This window comes from Carassius auratus, chromosome 7, assembly GCF_003368295.1.
Source record: "Carassius auratus strain Wakin chromosome 7, ASM336829v1, whole genome shotgun sequence".
Classification (NCBI taxonomy): domain Eukaryota; kingdom Metazoa; phylum Chordata; class Actinopteri; order Cypriniformes; family Cyprinidae; genus Carassius; species Carassius auratus.
The window spans coordinates 23,477,904-23,497,896 of record NC_039249.1 but is presented as its reverse complement, the minus strand read 5'-3'; the positions used below and the strand labels follow the sequence as shown (position 1 = coordinate 23,497,896).

Here is a 19,993-nt window from a genome sequence, read left to right as displayed (position 1 = left end):
TCTGTCTGGTAAACATCACATTCCCCGCCCCTTCACACACACACAAACACACAAACACACAGAGGTCACATCTGTAAATGTGTACACTCACCTGCTCTCACAGACCAAAAGATGCAGTGAGATCGATTCACACTCTCATGACGTCATAGTTGCACATTTTACCACACACACACACACATACATACACACAGATGCAAATGCCTTCTTAAAAGATAGATTTAAGACCAGAGGGAGTGATGAACTTTTAAGAACATATATTTATAAGAACATCACATTCAACATCATGTATGCTCTGAATGAACACAGTGTTAATCTACACACACGTTTATAAAATAAAAAGACAAACACACATCCCTCTTTCTCTCTCCCTCACAAACTGCACACAGCACAATGATTAATCAGCAGAGCACACACTCCAGTGACCAGAACCTGCCTTGTGCGTGTTGATAATACACACACACACACACACACGCACACACACACACACACACACACACGTTTATACATGTATTGTTTATATATCCGGTTAAATTATATTTCTATGTCCTAACCTCTACTCTTAAACCTAACATGATCAGACCAAAATATAAATATGATTCAGCTAATTTATGAGCATTTGTAACATAATATTCAGGGTATTTGATTCTATTTTACCGTATTAGTGAGGCCATTTGCCCCTTGATAGTATAACCAAACCTGTACACTAGGGCTACAAAATTAATTGAATTTCTAATCGTGATTACAATTATATATGCCATAATTACATAATTGTTCAAAGCGGCAAATAATCGTTCAAAGTCCACTTATGTTATTCTGCACACTTAAGATATGTTCTTTTTTCTTTCTTCATGTTATCTTAAGGGTTTTTCCCATTATTTTATTTTAGTTTTAGTATAACATTATAATATCTTTCCTATTTTTTTTATATAATTTTAAGAAGAAACCAATCCGATGTATAGTTGACATTTCAGGCTAAATACTATAGAAAAGCACCAAAAGTTTTTGCGGTAGAGTGTTTTTTGCCTGTTTATTTTCATATAAATATACGGCATGCAGTTGCATCAAACAATGGTATGAACATCATTCAATGTAAATTGTGATAATCGTAATTAATCATCACAATTTCAAGGGAATAATCGACAATTATGATTTTTGTCATTATTGTGCAGGCATACTGTACACACACACACACACACACACACACACACACAGGTATTGACATGTTTAGCTAGCAGTGTGACATTCTACACTTCATGTAAATCAATATTAATTGACAAATTTGTGGTATATTTAAAGGTGAATTCAGTTACATTTAATTTGTAGTATCTAGTGGTTGACCAATTTAAGTTTTTTAAAAGATAATAAATAACACAAGCATAGTACTTATTGTAATTACATTTGTATTTATTTTACATAACATCTACTAGAATAATTGAAAATAAATAATTAGAAAATTATCAAGTTAGAAAATTTCTTCTAAAACATCTTATTATGGTGTTTTGCAAAATAAAGACATAAATAAAAGGAAGCAAACATTTGAACTGTGTACTCAGTAATCTGGAAAATTGCTGGAGATAATATATTCTCAAATAAAGACCAGGTAAAGCTAAATTTTCATATAGCACACAATGAATATGACCAACTTGAGACAGCGGGGGTGAATTGGCGTCTCAGGACAGTCCATTTCAGCTATCATTTCTTTATTTGCTGAGTGATACAGCAAGTAGTAGTCTTCTGATACACAAGAGTAGACTACTCACAGTAGCCAATCACAACACAATTCCTATTTATTAACTTGCACTTAGTGAGGGGTGGGATATAGAGTCAGTGATAGATACCGCAGAGGAGATCAAGTTGAACATGAAGATATCAAAAAACCATGTGTGTACATTTAACGAGGGTCTTTAAAACTTAATCAAATTTAAAATTAAGATCAATTAAGATATGACATTTGTGAAGCTCACTTTTCCACTGCAGAGGCCATTTAAATGGCAATATCTAATACACTTCCACTGAATTCAACATTCAAATCTCAGACATTTTATAAAACACTCACTCATACTTGTAGGCACTCTCCCCCTCAAACCCAAACCCAAGACAGGGTTTACTCTTTCACCTCAAATACTATGTCAGTGTTTCCAGGACCCTCTGTAGTGATCAAACAGCCTTCCTTTAAAAACAGGAGAGTGAGGAAGGAAGGGGCAGAGGAAGTGCTCAGGCAAAGACTGGCTCAGTTGTTGAGAGCTCTGCACAGGGCAATCTGAGGTCAAACACACACACTGACAATAACATTACCTGAGTAAACACACTGCACAATTACACACACTAAAGTCTGTTCATGTACTATTCATGCACATTCATACCCACTCATGAATACTTATGTTGCTGTTATACAGTGGAGTTCAAAAGACTGAGACCACATTGAAAATCTGTGATTCTAATTTGAGCCTGGAATTCGACAGAATGTTTTAGAATTTAAAACTACGAAACATGAAACAAATGACTAGGAAATATGTGACCATGGATCTTGAAACCAGTCTTAAGTAGGACAGGCATATTTGTAGCAATGGCCAAAAATACATTGTATGGGTCAAAATTATAGGATATTAAGTAAAGATCATGTTCCATGAAGATATTTTGTAAATATCTCCATAAACTCCTACCATAAATATATCAAAACTTAATTTTTGATTAGTAATATGCATGGCTAAGAACTTAATTTGAGCAATTTTCTCAATATTTGGAATTTGTGTTGTTTTTTTTTGTTTGTTTGTTTGTTTGTTTGTTTTTTTGAACCCTAAGATTCCAGATTTTCAAGAAGTTGTATCTCAGGCAAATGCTGTCCTATCATAACAAACCATACATCTGTAGAAAGGTTAGTAGATAGTAGATTGTCAAATCATAAAATAGATTAAAAAAATATCTTATTAATATTTTGTTAAATAAGACTCAACTTTAGTGTATTGATAATTTGGCTATGTTTTATAAAGGCTATATTTTTATTTAAAGGGGGGGTGAAATGCTCGTTTTCACTCAATATCCTGTTAATCTTGAGTACCTATAGAGTAGTACTGCATCCTTCATAACTCCAAAAAGTCTTTAGTTTTATTATATTCATAAGAGAAAGATAGTCTGTATCGATTTTTCCCGGAAATTTAACAAGAGCAGCATCAGCAACGACGTCTCTATGTGGTATGTACTGAAACTGTGTATATTTTTGCTTAGCGGTATTGGAAAATGACTAAGTTCCACTTTATGTCGTCTTTTTTTTTTTTTTTTTTTTTAAGCTGTACATGTGGAAAGTGCAGTTTGATGACAACATCGCATGTTGTTTACTTGATGTGCTTAAGCTCCGATAGTTAAGTTAACAACACAGAGATATTTGAAGCCGTTTTACTCACCGCCTGCGGTTCCAACACACGATCGTGACCCTTTTTCGTTGGGACTGCATTATCCTTAAGAAATAAACGATGTGCAAATCCGTCGTCAAACTGGGCCTTGTTTGTAAAACAAGCATCTGGGCCTTGTTTGTAAAACAAGCATCTTCGAAATGCAGGGAACAAACAAAAACACTTGCACAACTCTGTTGATGCTCTGTAAAAATAAACTCCATCCACTGGTCCCTTAATGCTGTTTCTCTTTTGGTAATCTGTGCAGGGTTGTCTTGCCCTGGCAACCAAAAACACACTCCTTTTGTGACATTTCGCGACGTTCTCGCTCTGATCAGTGAACGTCTGTTGTGCTCTCAGTGCTCTGCTATACGGGAGCGCACGCTCTTCCGGCAGAAGTGCCTAAGGATCCATATAAGGAAATTCCGCTCCATCTAATGTCACACAGAGCCATACTCGAAAAAAACTTTCCGAAACTTGTGACAAACTGGAAGGAGTATTTTTGGAACAGAAATACTCCTTCAAACGTACAACTTAATTTTTGAAACTTTGTCCATGTTTAGCATGGGAATCCAACTCTTTAACAGTGTAAAAAACTCAGTATGCATGAAACAGCATTTCACCCCCCCTTTAATAAAAAAGAAGAGATTGTCCATGTCCCTTGAATGGTATCCACCCTGTTGTATTGGGGATTCTGCCCCTTTAAGAAAAGGCCATCCCCTTTATTCACATCTTCAGTGGCGGGAATTTCAGCGGCTGAGGTGAATAAGTTGAAGACTTTTTTTTGTAATTGACAAATTTTTATTTGTCTGAGTTTGGTTCCTTGCTTTGCCAAAGCTTAACATGTCCACCCTTGTCTGTATAAAAAACTTGTGAGTTCCAACATACAGTACAACATTTTCTTCAATAACCAGACTAAATATTTAGTTAGTCACAGTTTTCTATAAGCTAATATGCTAATTAAAGCTAAAAATGTCTCTGTCGGCCACTTAGACTTAACAGACTGGACATAGACATGACAGGGTGGACATACCATTCATTTGTAGATAATATTGCTAAAAAAGAAAATGATTATGAGGGGTGGGGATTATCAATGTGATTGAGGATGTAATTATATTATTTATTATTATTATTATATAATTTTTTATAATAACCCTATTTAGGAAAGGGACATCATACCTTTCATAAAATATAATTTGCATTGTAATTTTGAAATGAAAATGTATTTAACAGTAATACATATGTCCATGACAGGGTGGACTTATCTTATATTTAATGCTTTGAATAATGGCCCATAATTATATATTTTTAAAAATGTGTGGGAGCTCAGCTAATATGTTTCTATAGTACTTGAGTGTGTATTATTTATGATATGACATAAAGCGAATGGAAAATTAAAAACCTGTTATTTTTGAGTATTGTGAAGTTTGAAAGGCACTCTATGGTGATATCGACCCGTTTATATCAATATTACTTTTCACTTCTGAGACCACACTGAGTGATATACAGTATATCCTATTTTACATGTTACAAAAATACAGTACTAAGGCCTGTTCACAGAAGATTCAGTGCAAAAATGTGGTCTGATAAATATTTTTATTTGATTGAACGGCTGTTGATTAGTCTGTTCAGTCTGTTAGTTTGTTCTAATCTTTTTTTCCTTTGCGCTATGAATAAAGCTGGTCAACCAATGAGATTCAAGCTTTTGGTCACATGCCCAGAGCCGCTGCTGTTACATAAAACAAAGGTTTGGTGGAGCTTATGAGCAGACTATTTTGCTAAGTGGCAGTAAATAACAAAAATACTATGAGGAAAAATACAAAACCGGATGTTTGAAAATGGCTTCATTTGGGTTCAGCACCAGAAAGTCATTGAAACTAAATGAGGTTGAGTAAATGATAACAGAACTTTAAATTTTATGTGAACTATCCCTTTAAAATGTACAAACAAATAGTTTTGTGTGTGCAGTGATGTGACTAAATTGGAATAACTCAACACTAACTGCAGTACCTGCAACATTAATCAGCACATCTGACTGCTACCAGAAGCCTTGCACCTCCATCTCTCAACTCAAGTGAAGCTGAAACATCACACAAAAACACGCTTTCTCATCTTACTGATCACAGCTCTCGCCCTCTGATCTTTTCACCTCATTACATCACATGAAAGCAGATGAATTTCAAAGATATGCAGATGAACAACATTTTTAAAAGGGTCAAATTCATTCGATGTCAGAAGTCAAAACTCTTTTTATGTGCAAGTGGACAAATGCTTATATAAGAAGAGGGAAGACAAGGCTGATATCTTATAAAGATGCTGAGAAACATTAAGGATGATTAGAGCTGATACAGTAACAGCTGTCTATGTCTTCTCACTGTACTACAGGGGGTTGTCCTGCTCTCGAGCTGAAAGTGACAGCTGGCTTCACAGCTGCACTGATCCTATTGTTTTTCATCTGGTGCTGGACTGGAGAGAGTGTGAGAGTAAGACGAGATCAGAGCCGCTCTACTGCTGCTGCTGCCATCTCGCCTTGTCTTTTTCTCAGACCACACACATTGTAGAGTGACCCATGCGAAATATGCACTTTCACTGTAACCAGCTGAAATCCAGGATTGTTATTGTGAACTAAAACTAGGGGTATGTTCATTTATTGACTTGAGCTGAAATAAAATATAATACAATATAAACATTAGATGAAAACCCTAAAAACGTTAAAAACTTAGAAACGTTTCCTTGCCAAATAACAAAAACTTTTCAAACCTCGCTGTTAGACTTGTAATTTTAAAGTTACTTACCGCAAAAATGCAATAAAAAGTCTAACAATGCTGAAGTTGATGTACTAAAATGACTAAACCTGAAATACATAATGTATAAAAAAAGTTACAAAAATTGATTTAAAAAATTATTATTAAATTATACTGTGACGAGTGGGGCGGGGCCGAGATCCGTGGGAAAGGAGCGAGGCCAGTGGAGTGATTGGGAAATGAGTAACACCTTCGCCACTCGCCGCTCTCGAGTCCCACGGAGGAGATCGGAAGGACACAAAAGAGAAGCAACGACAGTGAAGGACGAGAGAGGACCAGGCCTGGGCTTTATTTTGTGTTTGGTTTTGAATGTGCACGGCAGTCGTCCGTGAGGGGCTGTCGCGCTGTTTTGGGTTTATTTTATCATTAAAGTTTTGATTTTAATGTCCGCCGGTTCCCGCCTCCTTCTTCCCATGATTATGAAGTTTTTATATTGTTACATATATAAATAAAATCTCATTCAAAATAATAAATACTATAACATTATATAAATAAATAACACTAAAATAACACTGCACATAACCGGCTAAAAAATCTTCTACTGAGCGTTTCCTCTCATACTGTACCTCTAAACTCTGAAATCATCTGCTGTGGTGTATTGTTTTCTTAGGAGTTAATAAAAATGAAAAAAGGGGCCCCTGGGGTCTGTACGTGGATGTGCATGGCGTCACATTTCCCTCTACAGAACATGTAGTCGGCACGTAAAGTCCATCGATGTGTGCGAGCACCTCTGCCATCAAATGAAATGAGCTAACCAAATCAGGCCTATTTACTCCACAGAACAAATAAACTACTGTCTTACTATATCTAGATTGGTGGCTCTCTCCACACTAATTGAATCACAGACACAGTGCTGGAAGCAGATAGTGGAAAACGCTGGCTGATGGATCCAGAAAACAGAACAAAGGGGATAAATCTGGGTTTACGGTACCTTAGTGAAGATCAGCACCGTCAATCCACACTATCATTCAGCACCAATCCTAGATCCTGTTTTACAGCATGAAATCAGATGTCCTACTGTCACTGAGAGGTGTGTATGTATGTGTGACAGTCCATGTTTTATCATCAGGAAGCTGAATCTGGAGCACTGGACATCTGGCTGCAGATTGAGATTTGGAATAATTGGTTGTGGATTAATAATTCGACTCAACCCGCTGGCAGCAAAGAGAAGCAAGAACATGGCAGATTACAAGCCCTAACTGTCCATCCACCCACCGGATTACACACACACCTCTAGTGCTTCAACAGCACTTCTCTGTTCTCAACAATCGTCTATAAAACCATACTTTAGTGCCTTAATCTGGTTTTCAGACTCTCTTTCATCTATTTATGTATTTCAAACTCTTATTTCATTCTGTTCATTTCATTTGATTATTCTGTGCGTTCTTTCATCTCTTTTTAAACTCCTCCATGCAGCGCTGGATTAGGGGATTGTAATTCCAGCTAAACAGCTCAGTTGATCTGAATGAGAAGGCAGAGTGGGTTCTGCATGGAGAGCAGGGGAGGTTTAAAGGGACATCGGTTTTGTCTGTCAGCTGGAGCTATGATAGGATGGAGAGAGCGGGGTGGAGCAGCTCAAATCCTGCAGCCAAAGTCTCCGTGCAAATGAGGACGGCTGACCTGCTGCCAGAGACGGAAGCATAGGATGATTTGCTTCTTGCAAGCAAAAATAGCAGACAACACAGCAACTGTGTGGATTGAATGGCTGAGAAACTGACTATTGTTTATAGGCTGATGCTCGAAACTTATGTTTGTAAGGTGGAAAAATGGGGGATACAGAACACAAATTTTATAAAACAGATCCATCAGCAAGAATGTTAATTAATGCAGATGGTTGTGGGGAAAAGGAGTTCTTCCCAGAAAAACAATTATCTAGATTAGCGATTCTAAACGTTTTTATGCCACAGACCGCAAATATGATGATACCCTTAAAGACTCATTTATAAATGTGCAAAAGGCTTATTTATACTGGAAAAATATTTGTAAAATATAAAAATTATTATAGATTTTTTTTCATGTAAAATTAAAGCCTTTATGTATAATGAATTATAGAAGTAGTTTTAATGCATTAATAATGCCTCGGAATGCACCAGTGCATTGTACAATCTCATGAATGTAAAACATTGTTACACTATGCATTTTAAATTCTAATGATTTACAACAAGATATAATGTATTACAACACATAGTTTAATTAATTATAATGCCTTCTACCCTATAATAACCTTTATAATGCATTATGCATAAATACTTTAGGTAAAGTGTTACAGAAATTACTACTGTTTTTACTGTATTTTTGATCAAATAAATACACCATTTGTGAGCAAGATAGACTTATTTCAAAAACATATTTCAAGCCTTTAGATTATAGTATAAATAAAAATATATGTTCTCTATGTCTTATGATATATTAAATAATTGCTAAATGTATAATGAAATAAAAATATTAAAACAGAATTAAACTGTACTAAATTTTACATTTGGTATATGATTTTAGCCAAATCAGTTCATTCATTCCATGGAAATCAAACCCATGTCCAGATGTGTGAGCTACCAGAACACTGTTGCTCTTATTTAATTTATTCCCTTGCAGCCACCCAAGGTTTCCCAGACACCAGCGTGAAAACCTCTGATCCAGATCTTTTGTTGAGATGATTCCTCTTCACCAATCTGAATTGAGCTCAGACATGATGATCTGTGTGCTACTAGAAGCTCCTGGCACAATCGCTGGGGTCATTTAGTTATGTAAAGCAACCCCGGATCTGTCCCCTCAGCTCGCACTCTCACATACTCCATTACTTAAGCCTGTTGGTGACAGAGTGCTGAGAAATGTCTTTGCTTTCTCCACTATACCCTTCTGTAAGTGTGATCTATACTCAGAGAATGACATATACTCTCACAGAAACACTCTCGCTCTCTGTATGAGTCACAGACACACACACATACATTGTTAAACACAACGGTTCGTAAGAAGAATCTAACCATTAACAAAAGAGACAATGTTCAGCAACTGAGAGAAACCAAATGCTGCATCTACAGTATACAGTACACATAAAAAAGCCTCATAGAAGAGTTTGTCAGTCAGCTTGCAGGCTTATGTCCCCTGGGTTTGAGCAGGTGTGTGTGTGTGTGTGTGTGTGTGTAGCTGATTTTACAGGAATACGTCTTTTCTTAATTTCTGCAAGTCATAGCTCCACTGTGTATGTTTGGTATTGCCCCTACAAAAGTAAAGCTCATTTACACTCATTAAATCTATAAATATTTACAGTAATTATTTAGGCTGTGTCTTGAGGCTTGAGCTTTTTTAACTGTGAAATGACTGTGAACCGCAATGCCAAAAAGCTTTCTAAACTGTAAACATTTCAACAATAATTGTTCTGTGCCACTAGCAAAACGTAATTGCCAAAATAATTATTGTTCAAAGAAACTCCAACAACCTCTTCCTTCCATTGTTTGAAAACATATAGAGCTGCCTCAAACTCATGCCTACACATCACTTAGCCTATCATTTTTTACAGTTGTATTTGCATTTTTACTCATGTTACTCATGTCCCAGTCTTTGTATAAACACCCATCAAATATGTAATTCCATAAATGGAATTGATGGTAGTTTTAAACATGCTTCAAATGTTATTTTTTAACATCGCATCACAGCGCTAAAACACCAAACATCATTTTGAATATGGTAAAAGCGTTTCTCACTGTGGTGAGAAATATTATACATTTCATAAAAAAGGAAAAAAAAAAGATGTTGCAAAGATCCACTACTGTATATTGTTTGTATACAAATGACACCAAATAAACTAGAAATAGTGTGAAAAGCATGTTTAAAGACTTGTCAATCTTCAAAACGCTTCAGAAGACTTGGATTAAACTGCTTGACTCATTTGGATTACATTTACCATGGATTTATGAACCTTTTGAATCATCTATGTTTTAATTTTTGATGATCTATCACTTTAAGATACTTAATTTTCCAAGAATGCCAATAGTTAAGGTAACATCCATTGTCTTTATTTCTATATTAATACTAAGGCTAGGTATTCAACATGGTATAATAAGAAACTGAACCTGAACCATAAGCAAAAGCAAAAGTCATCATAAAAGCCCCACAGCGGTGACTGCAGCTACAATGTGACCCTGTGTATCACATCAAACAGCAGTTACCACGATTAAATCTGACAACAGCAATATTGTTCATCTTCATATAAATGCTTGACTGACATTGACACTAACAGTGAGTGAAATGCAGTTAAAGAGTAAAATGCTTCAGGGAACATCTGTATGCTAAGTCTCTGTGATTATACCTCCAGCAGAACTGTGCTAATGAAAAAAGGGAGAATGATTGGATTTTCCCCATGAGACAAAACTGTATATTAGGATAAGACATGGTATCAATAAGTTTGGCTCTTCTTCACAGTTGTCTTCTGACCATAACATATTCTGCTCCCTCAATCATTGCAAAAGCTGTGTCAGCATCTTTCGTTTCAGCACCTTCTGCCAAACCTGCAGAGTTGCTCAAAAAAACATTACTTCATTCCTACACGGGAAACAGAAACAGTAAAGGGTGGTGAAAGTCTGATAGCACAGCAGGTTTCATTACTCCAACAGCTTGTGAGATCTCTCACGACATCTCTCACCCCTCTGGCTCTTACAGTACGCTGGCTGTCAATCATCAGCTCCATACGCAAGCGTCTCCAAAGGCCTAGATGCTGGGAATTTTCTGTCGCTAGCCAGCCATTAGTCATAAAAACATAACTGTAAATCGACGCTTCTCTCTCACTGTCATAGCCTCATCGGTAATTGTAATAAACAGCTCAAATCCCAGAGACTCCATCGAAATCTGATTTGCCAGTCTGTGAAACTACTTGCCAGGACTCAGCACGCAGCTTTCGCAAGTTGCATTGTCAAGCCAACAAAACAAAAATGGTTACTGAAAGCAAAACTTTTAGACTGTTTTATCTCATTCTAACAAGCAAGCTCGAGTGACATCGGCTCAGAAGCGTATAAAAAAACAAAGTTTACCTGTTCACCACTCACCTGGATCATAGACCAGGAGCAACCTGACCAGTTCCTATAAGACAAAAGAAAAGGGGAATGGGAAAGGACACTAGCTTGTGCTGTTCTGCTCTACAGCAACAGAGAGGGTGAGGGGTGCAGAAGAACGCGGTCATGTTTAGGGGGCTTAGAGAGAGAGGAGGGAAAGAGGGTGGAGTGGAGAGAGAAATGAAAGGAGAAACAGGAGAGAGAGAGCCCCCCTTCTTTTTTAACTCCTGAAAAACTTTGTGAAAACCCCATGAACCAACCCTTGGAGGAGGGAACGCCTATCCTGGTTTCACTCCCTCCTATTCCACTCCATCCTCTGGAGCCATTTCCAGCAATATTGTGGAGAGATTAGTGGGGAGGGGGTTGAGGCCTCCAGAGCTCCTCACCACATAGATGTTATTGAAGAAAAGAAAGAAAGAATATGGAGGACCAGATGTCGCAAAGAAACTATATGTAGCTAGCTACTTAGTTGGCAGTAAATAAATAATTCACTCCTTACATCTACAGTCATTCGCATTACCAACACGGAGGAGGTTGCAGTTTTAGTAGTCTTAAAATAATATTGTTTGAACGGGGTGGTGTCATGAGAGGAGGCGAAAACCATAGAAACTCAAAACAGATCAGAAAACGCACAATGTATTTTAAGCAGAAACAGATGCACGTGCAGCAGAGATGATGGATGAGAAAGAGCGTTTATAGATATGAGCGCAGGATTGGCAAAACTCTGAAGACCTCTGATTCACACACACACACATTAACCTTAGACACACAAACATGCCTACACCATCTGGAGGCAAAACACAAACACAGCATAACGCAGCAGAAAAAAAGATGACCTCCGAGTGAATCGTATGGCTCAGGAAGGAGCAATGGGAAAAGGAGGGAAGAAAGAGAAAACACATTTGAAAGGAGAACGTAAGGCTGGGAATGAGTTCAAGACTAGTGCATTGATTCTGAACGTGTTTGTGACTAAAATATCAGATCAGTCTGAAAGCAGCACATGTGATCTGATTACAGCAGCTTTGTGAGCGCTGCCACTGGCGTCCTGGGTGGGCACGCTGGGTACAGAAGCAATCAGGGTGACTTTATACTGTGCAACTTTCCTACAGCAACAGCACCTGGCCCTTCAGTCGGCCTCTCAGTTTCTCAGTAGGCAGGAAGAAACAGAGTAACATGAGAGGAGAAAAGAGAGGGATGAATGAACCCAAAGAAAGAATGCCCTCAACTTAGCCATCTGAGAGGATTAGAACTGCTCTCGAGGTTAAAGACAGAACTTCTCTTTCTCATACGATCGCTTCACACCTCCTTCCCTTTTACACCCCTTCCTCTAAAACGAGATGATCCTGTGACTCCTCCTCTTCTCTGACCACACATTTTGTTGGGCAATCTGACTAAAATGTTTTTGCAAACAACATATATATTGCTTATGTTTTTAAAGGGGCCATCGGATGCACTTTTACAATTTGTTTAAAAATAAATGAGTGTTGGCAGTGTGTGTACACAACCACGCTAAAATGATACAAATGTTATCTCATAACCTTAGCTACGCTGTTATTTGTAAATGCTACTGCTTATGATAACTTTAAATATAATTTGAATGTACTGAAGTGTTTGCCAGCAAGTATTGCTCGCTACCACAGCAACCATGTGCACGTCCACGTTTAACACTTCTCGTAGCTACGTGAAAGATATGTCTGTCTTTACACATTAAGTGTAGTCCAACTGCCATGGAAAAGAATACACAGGATAGTGGGGTATTATTAGCAGCGAAGGATACAGCTATGCTCCATTAAAAAAAATTATGATCAGATGAAGTTATTTCAGTCAACAGAATGGGATTCATATGTTAGCATCCTACCTCTCTTTGGATGCAGTATTTTTCAGCTTTCAAATGAAGCCAATTTTGTGAACAAAACGAATTACTGAATGAAAGATTCAGTGACTCCCTTATGAGAAAAGATACTTGTTGGCACCTACTGGTGTAACGATGTAACCTGTTGAAAGAGTCATTGAAAAATCACTCAAACTAAAACTAAAGCCATTTATAGTTTAAGTGTGTAGTTGTTTAAAGTGGGATGATCTTGTTTTGTTCAGCTTTTTACAAGTTTCAAATATCTGATTCCTGCCACAACCCTTCTGATTCACACAGGTCTAGATGTCCAATGGAGTTTGCACTTTCCTCCAAGGAGGCAAGGGGGGCAGTGACTCCTCCACAGCATAAAAATAAAACAATGCAATTAGCACAAAACATGACATTAAACAGAATAAATCACTTGATTTTTCTAAAGTGACACTGTCCCACAGCAACACCAGCAGTTAAAGTTACAGCAGGAGGCAGCGTCTCTCTTTCCTCACTTGAGCCTGTTGAGTCGTAGATTTGGCAGGGGGTAATTGAGAACGAATGAGGAAATGTCATCTGCGAATGAGGAATTGATCTGAATTAATAAATAATCGTTAAAGGGAAAACTAATTATACATACATAAACAACACACCCACTTAGATATCACCAATATATATCATGTCACATTGAAACTAGAGGGTTTCTCTACTGCATAAGTTTGGTGAAATAAAAGGTACATAATTTGACTATTAAAAATAAATAGCTGAACATTAGTTTACAACATATACCTATCTATCTATCTATCTATCTATCTATCTATCTATCTATCTATCTATCTCTCTCTCTCTCTCTCTCTCTCTATAATTAAATGTGAAACTTGTTACTGCATTCTTATTGTTATTATTTTGGAATAAACATAAAACAGCTTAAAACGTACAATAAATAATAATTATTAAATAGAACAATAACTAGATTGCATGGAAAAAATGCAAGAATTATATTGATTGTTGTTGATCTTGTTTTCTTGATGTGTAAGTAGTAAGTAGTTTATTTAACCTTAAGTGTAACTGGAACATGAATTGACGTTAAAAAATGTGACTGCATCCTCACTTCAGAACACTACTGCACACCACTGGTTTGCACAGAAGAACACAAACAGCACAAGAGTTATAATGAAGAGTTGGAGGCGGAGCTGCATCTTGGACAGCATTTGATGTAGAACTGCGTCTTATCTTTCCAGATCCCAAGAGTCATAATAGAGGAAACAGAAGAAGGAACAAAAGCAGCATAATCTCTCTCATTTCCTGTAATGTTATTGGTATCAAAACATGAATGCATGCTTGCAGACACGTTTTTTCACGTGTGCATACGTAATCATGTGCATGTGATAATGCATGATGTCAGTCTTCTGCATACCCATGGCAAGACTATTAAATAGTATTAAAATAGACTTTGCATTACGTTTGCATGCACAAAACCCCACTCTCTGGCATATCATATCTTAACCTCTTGAGACCCTGTCACCTCATATGAGGACATTATATTTTTGTGAATTTCTCTGAGTCTGTTCATGCCACAGTTTTAGATCTGGATGTCCTGTACAGAGCACATTCAGGGCTTTTCAGAGATACCAAATGATTGGATGTTTCACATGACCACTCCCTCTCCTTGGTCATCAAAATGTCTGAAATTAATTTAGTGACACTCTTATAGAAATATGATAATATTTCTATAATATATTGTAGTTATCATTTAAATCTGTCTAATTTTTAAATTCTGTGTCATAAATCAACATCTCAGAAATATGTTATGGGGTTTCAAATCAAAATATGACTTTCTGTTACTAAACAGGACATTGATTTCATACATGTCCTCAGATGAGGACACCGGGACTAAACGCATGCTTATGACGCATTTTTGGAGACATAACAAATGAATAGAGAAAGAAATTATATTTCAATATTCTATGAAATATTATATATTATTATGAAAATCTTGACAATTATTACTCACATTATTACACTTCTTTTTTCATTACATGTTGCCCCAAAAACACATTTATATGCAAATTAGATTTAGTTTATAGATACATTGTATATAATTAGAAAACCCATTAATGGTAATTTTACACACATTTTGCAGAAAGAAAAATGTTATACTGAATTATTCTGTTATACCATAGTTGAGAATCATCTTTATACAAAGTTTGGTAAAAAAAAAAAAAAAATCTTGACATTAAAAATTTATTGGTGATTTAAAAAAATCTATTGTTTTTGCCTATGCATTTTCATTCATGTCTTTTCATTTTTTTTTTAGAAATTGAGTCCCGATGTCCTCTGCCGAGGACATAACATAACTTTATAAATGAAATGCATGAATGCAGACCACAAGGCTGCACTGGGAAATCCTGTGTGCGATGCATGACATGCAATGTGCATCTGTGCTTGCAAAGTGAATGAAACTGCTTTGCAGCATTTCACATCATGATAGACCCACTGTCCTCACATGAGGACATCTTTTTTCTGGGAAAACTACTTCCTGTACAAAAACAAATTTTAGGTATTATACTTATTAGGTCCTACATATCCCAAATAGCAAGAAAAATTATAAAATGCACAGCAGGCAATCTCTCGGGTTTCAGGAGGTTAATAGGAAATACTCAGTCTACTTCAACCTATATCCTACTAAGGCAAATGCTCCCTTCCTCTCTCTCTCTCTCTCTCTCTCTCTCTCTCTCACTCTCTCTCTCTGTCTTCCTCTTCATAATGTAAACAGCAGTGTAGACATCATAATCTCTCTCAGAAAAAAAGAAGAGGATTCTCTCCAAGGCCCGGGGCCACTGAGTCTGCTGTTCCCCGATCTCTCTGTACATAACAGCTTTTACAAATGTAGGCGGATGAACCATCCGTCGGATATCTAGGTGCTTAATTGTGCCGAGATTTAAAATAAAGACCATAACAAAGTTAAGAGGACATGAGCAGGGCAGATACAGGAAAATCACACTTCAAGGCAGTGATGAATAGTGTTGTTATTCCCTCTTGTGGATAAGAATGGAACTACACATGCTGCCGCAGTTCTATAAATATATATAATATATTCCTGTACAGTTTATGCTTATTATAATTAATTCCAGGAAATCTGTTCACAATGATGTCAATTCTTGTGTAAATATTTTAATAACATTTTCTATGCAAAATGTTCCTGTAAATATTGTTTTCAAGGTTTTAAGCTGGCACTGGAAGACATAGTATAAACGATGCATGCTAGAAAATGTAATCTCTTATTAATCAAGCAATTGTTATGAGGAGGACACCTGTGAAACATTTACTAAGAGATGAATGTGCAAAAGCCAGCAATTTTGAAACTAAAATCCCGTTATGTGCATACTGGACTTTCAGTACAGAAGGAAGAAACAAAGATTACATCCAACCGAAGAAACAATATGACAGTTCTACTGGCCATTTATTAAACACATTCGTCCATTTCTCTAATGAATAAAGTTGTTCATAAGCGAAGAGTCACTCCATTTCACTGATTCAAACTGAACCTTTTTTACCAGAAAGTCAGAAACACACAAGACAGTATTAGTGAATCTTGAAGGGCTTTACAGAGAGTTAAGTGTCGGGATACTGCTTTCAGCAAAGAGAGTGAAGAAAGTGCATTTATTCTGTAATCTAACTGACAAACAGCCTTGATTAACGGGGTCACACAAAAAGGATGGCAAATGTGACGTAAATGTAGGAGAACAACAGAGTAGGTCATTTAAAAGCAAGCACTTATCAACCGTTTTAAAGGTGTTTAGCCCTTAGACACATATACACACACACCTGCTGTTTACTTGCCCATTGTCCTTTGCATCTAGAGGTGTAGCTTATCCCACCCAAACAGACTGACAGATTTAGTAAACCGCACTGAAGAAACAACAAACCAAAGACAGTTAAACAGCAATTAATCCATCACTTATGCAACACCTCAACCTAAAACCATGTTTGACTCAAAATCATCAAAATCAATGACTCTTGGATGAACATCACACAATCTTAAGTGTGCGTATTTGTGTCTGCATTCTGCTTTCACACATCTTAGTAAATCAGAACTGCAACGCGGCATGAGTCCATTTACTGCAGAGAAGAAAGTGGATACACAAACATGCAAATGTATACGCATATATCAAATTTGCGAGCAAATATACTAACCTTTTCACAAGGATCAAAAGCGGCTAAACAAACAGTCCAATGGTATATTGAACACATATAGAAACTGAGGCCAGCATACACACACACACACACACACTGAATTACAGAGAGGAGGAGGAGGAGTTAGGCCTCCACACACACACACACACACTCTCTGAGGTAGTGTGACTCTTTGACTGAGCTGTGCATAGGCTCCCAGCTCAGCTGGCCCGTCTTTCAGTTAAGCACTGGGCTGATCTGTTCTCCAGTATATAAAGATACCACTATCTCCATTCTCAACTGCCTATAAACTCAATTAAGTCTGTCAGACACCCTCCCTCCTCCTATATCCGTCTCCCAACCTCACAATTTTCTTTTCTTTGCCCACCAAACCCACAGAAGCAAATCCACCCATAATCTGATTAACATCTCTGTGCCCTTCAGAATGATTTTTTTTCTTCAGTTTTATTCTCTGTAATATCTGGTCTCAGAAACACTGATTTTAGTGATTATGACAAGTGCAGACAGAGAAAGGAAATTTTAGTCAGCTGTTTGCAAAAATTCAAACACTGATACATTTGGGACACATTTTGAACACAGAGGCATGTGAGTGAAATAACGCAGCATTTAAGCAGGACTGGGTCAAACTCTTTCTAGATAACTCTGTCTAGTTCTCAACCAGGGGTCGGGGTCCACTAGGGGGCCTCAGCAGACTTCCAAATGGGCCTCAAAATAGCTTAAAATGTTTTGAAATAAGACAAAATAAGTGTTTAAACGAACTAAAACAACTAGAACCACCAAAAACTATTACCTAAAATTTCATTATTTGAATTTCAATTGTATCTATTTCAGTTACTTATTTTAATCATTGGAAACAATTTTCTCTAAATTTAATGTAGGAAGTCTTCAAATATTGTTATGTGTGTGTGTGTGTGTGTGTGTGTGTGTGTGTGTGTGTGTGTGTGTGTGTGTGTGTGAGTGTGTGTGTGTGTGTGTGTGTGTGTATATATATATATATATATATATATATATATATAGTGATCTCACACTAAAACTCACAATAGTATAATTAAAGGGACAGGTAACTTGTAATGCTCATGTAATTCCACAACTGTATTACCTTCTTTATTCTGTGGAATATATATATAAAAAAAAACATATAGATGTCATTGGGCTCTAATGTTGTTTGGCTCTCAGTGTTCTTAAGAATAACTTATTTTGTGTTCTGCAGAAGAAAATAAATAAATTCATACAGGTTTGAGGGTGAGTAAATGATGACAGAATATTTTCAGAATATGTTTTGGATGAACAATCTCTTTTAATATGATTTAATATTAATTTACACAATATTTACTCATTTCTATACTTAAAATATTTAGGGGGGGTAAAGAAAATGTGCTCAATACATTTATCAGTCAATGACTAGACGATACCAGGAAAGAAGGAATGTGAAAAAAGAAAAGAAAGGATGTGTTTTGTGTATTAAAACTGAGTGCAGACAGAGATTGAGCTCATGACTGTGAGATGAATTCTGGGGAATTTAAGATGGTAGGTTACATTCCACTGCAGGTTCTCTAGTATTTATCCAAACCTGTCAGACCATTGTTTGTTGTGGTGAGACACACTCATTCTAACAGTTAAATTAATGAGCAACGACACATGTAATACATACAATTCCTCATGGGCCCATATACACACACACACACACACAATCCATACTGATGATGTTATGATGCTAAACACTTCACTCAGAGCTGCAGCTAATGAAGCGCATGCTGAGTGATGCTACAGACCTTATTGTGTGTGTCTCCCTCAAACTGGCCAGAAGGCATACTGACAAAGGCCTTCCCTTCCCATACACCCACTCACATAACCCTCTGTCACTGCCATTAAATCTGACACTGATTGGTGTGTGTGTGTGAGTGTGAGTGAGTCAGACATTCCACAATAAAGATATAATTGAGACAGTGACATTGCACACACGCAAGAGTGACACAAATACACACAACACTCATTTCACACTCGGAGCTTGTCTAACTTAATAAAATACTGTGTCTTAACCTGTACCTTCTTGATCTAGTCTAAGAAGAGCTCTAACAACCATCTTCTATAAAGGGTTCAGACAGGTCTATAGCCCCTGCTGGTGGTTGTCATAACTATATCTCTCTGCTCTCTGCACTTCATTACCAATCAGTTTTTTAGGTCAGTAAGATTTTATAAAGAACTTTTCAGGATGCATAAAACTGATCAGAAGCGTGATAGTGAAAACATTTATCAAAGGTCAGAAAAAAATCAGTTTCCTCAAAAATTAATCCGCTTAGAAACATTTCTTGAGCACCAAATCAGCATATTAGAATGATTTCTGAAGGATCATGTGACATGGAAGACTGGAGCAATGATGCTGAAAATTCAACTTTGCTGAATAAATTACAAATTTAAACACAATAAAATAAAAACTAAAATAAAACTTTTATTTTGTTCACTGTATTTTTGATTCAAGTAAAAATATGCAGTCTTGATGCATATAAGAGACAAAAACATTAAAAAGCTGTGTGTGTGTGTGTGTGTGTGTGTGTGTGTGTGTGTGTGTGTGTGTGTGTGTGTGTGTGTGTGTATGTGTGTGTGTGTGTGTGTGTGTGTGTGTGTGTGTGTGTGTGTGTGTGTGTGTGTGTGTGTGCACAAATAAATAGACATTTCACAGTGCTTTAAAATGCACTGACTCACTGAGTGATGCCATTG

General features: G+C 36.8%; 2 protein-coding genes across 5 annotated transcripts in view; both read right to left on the bottom strand.

Annotated features, from left to right (window-relative positions):
* Positions 1–19,993, bottom strand: part of LOC113106275 (microtubule-associated protein 1A-like) — a 1,143,919-nt gene that overhangs the window by 1,081,605 nt on the left and 42,321 nt on the right.
* Positions 1–19,993, bottom strand: part of LOC113106280 (NHS-like protein 2) — a 72,485-nt gene that overhangs the window by 36,864 nt on the left and 15,628 nt on the right. The gene's annotated exons all lie outside the window — the stretch shown is intronic.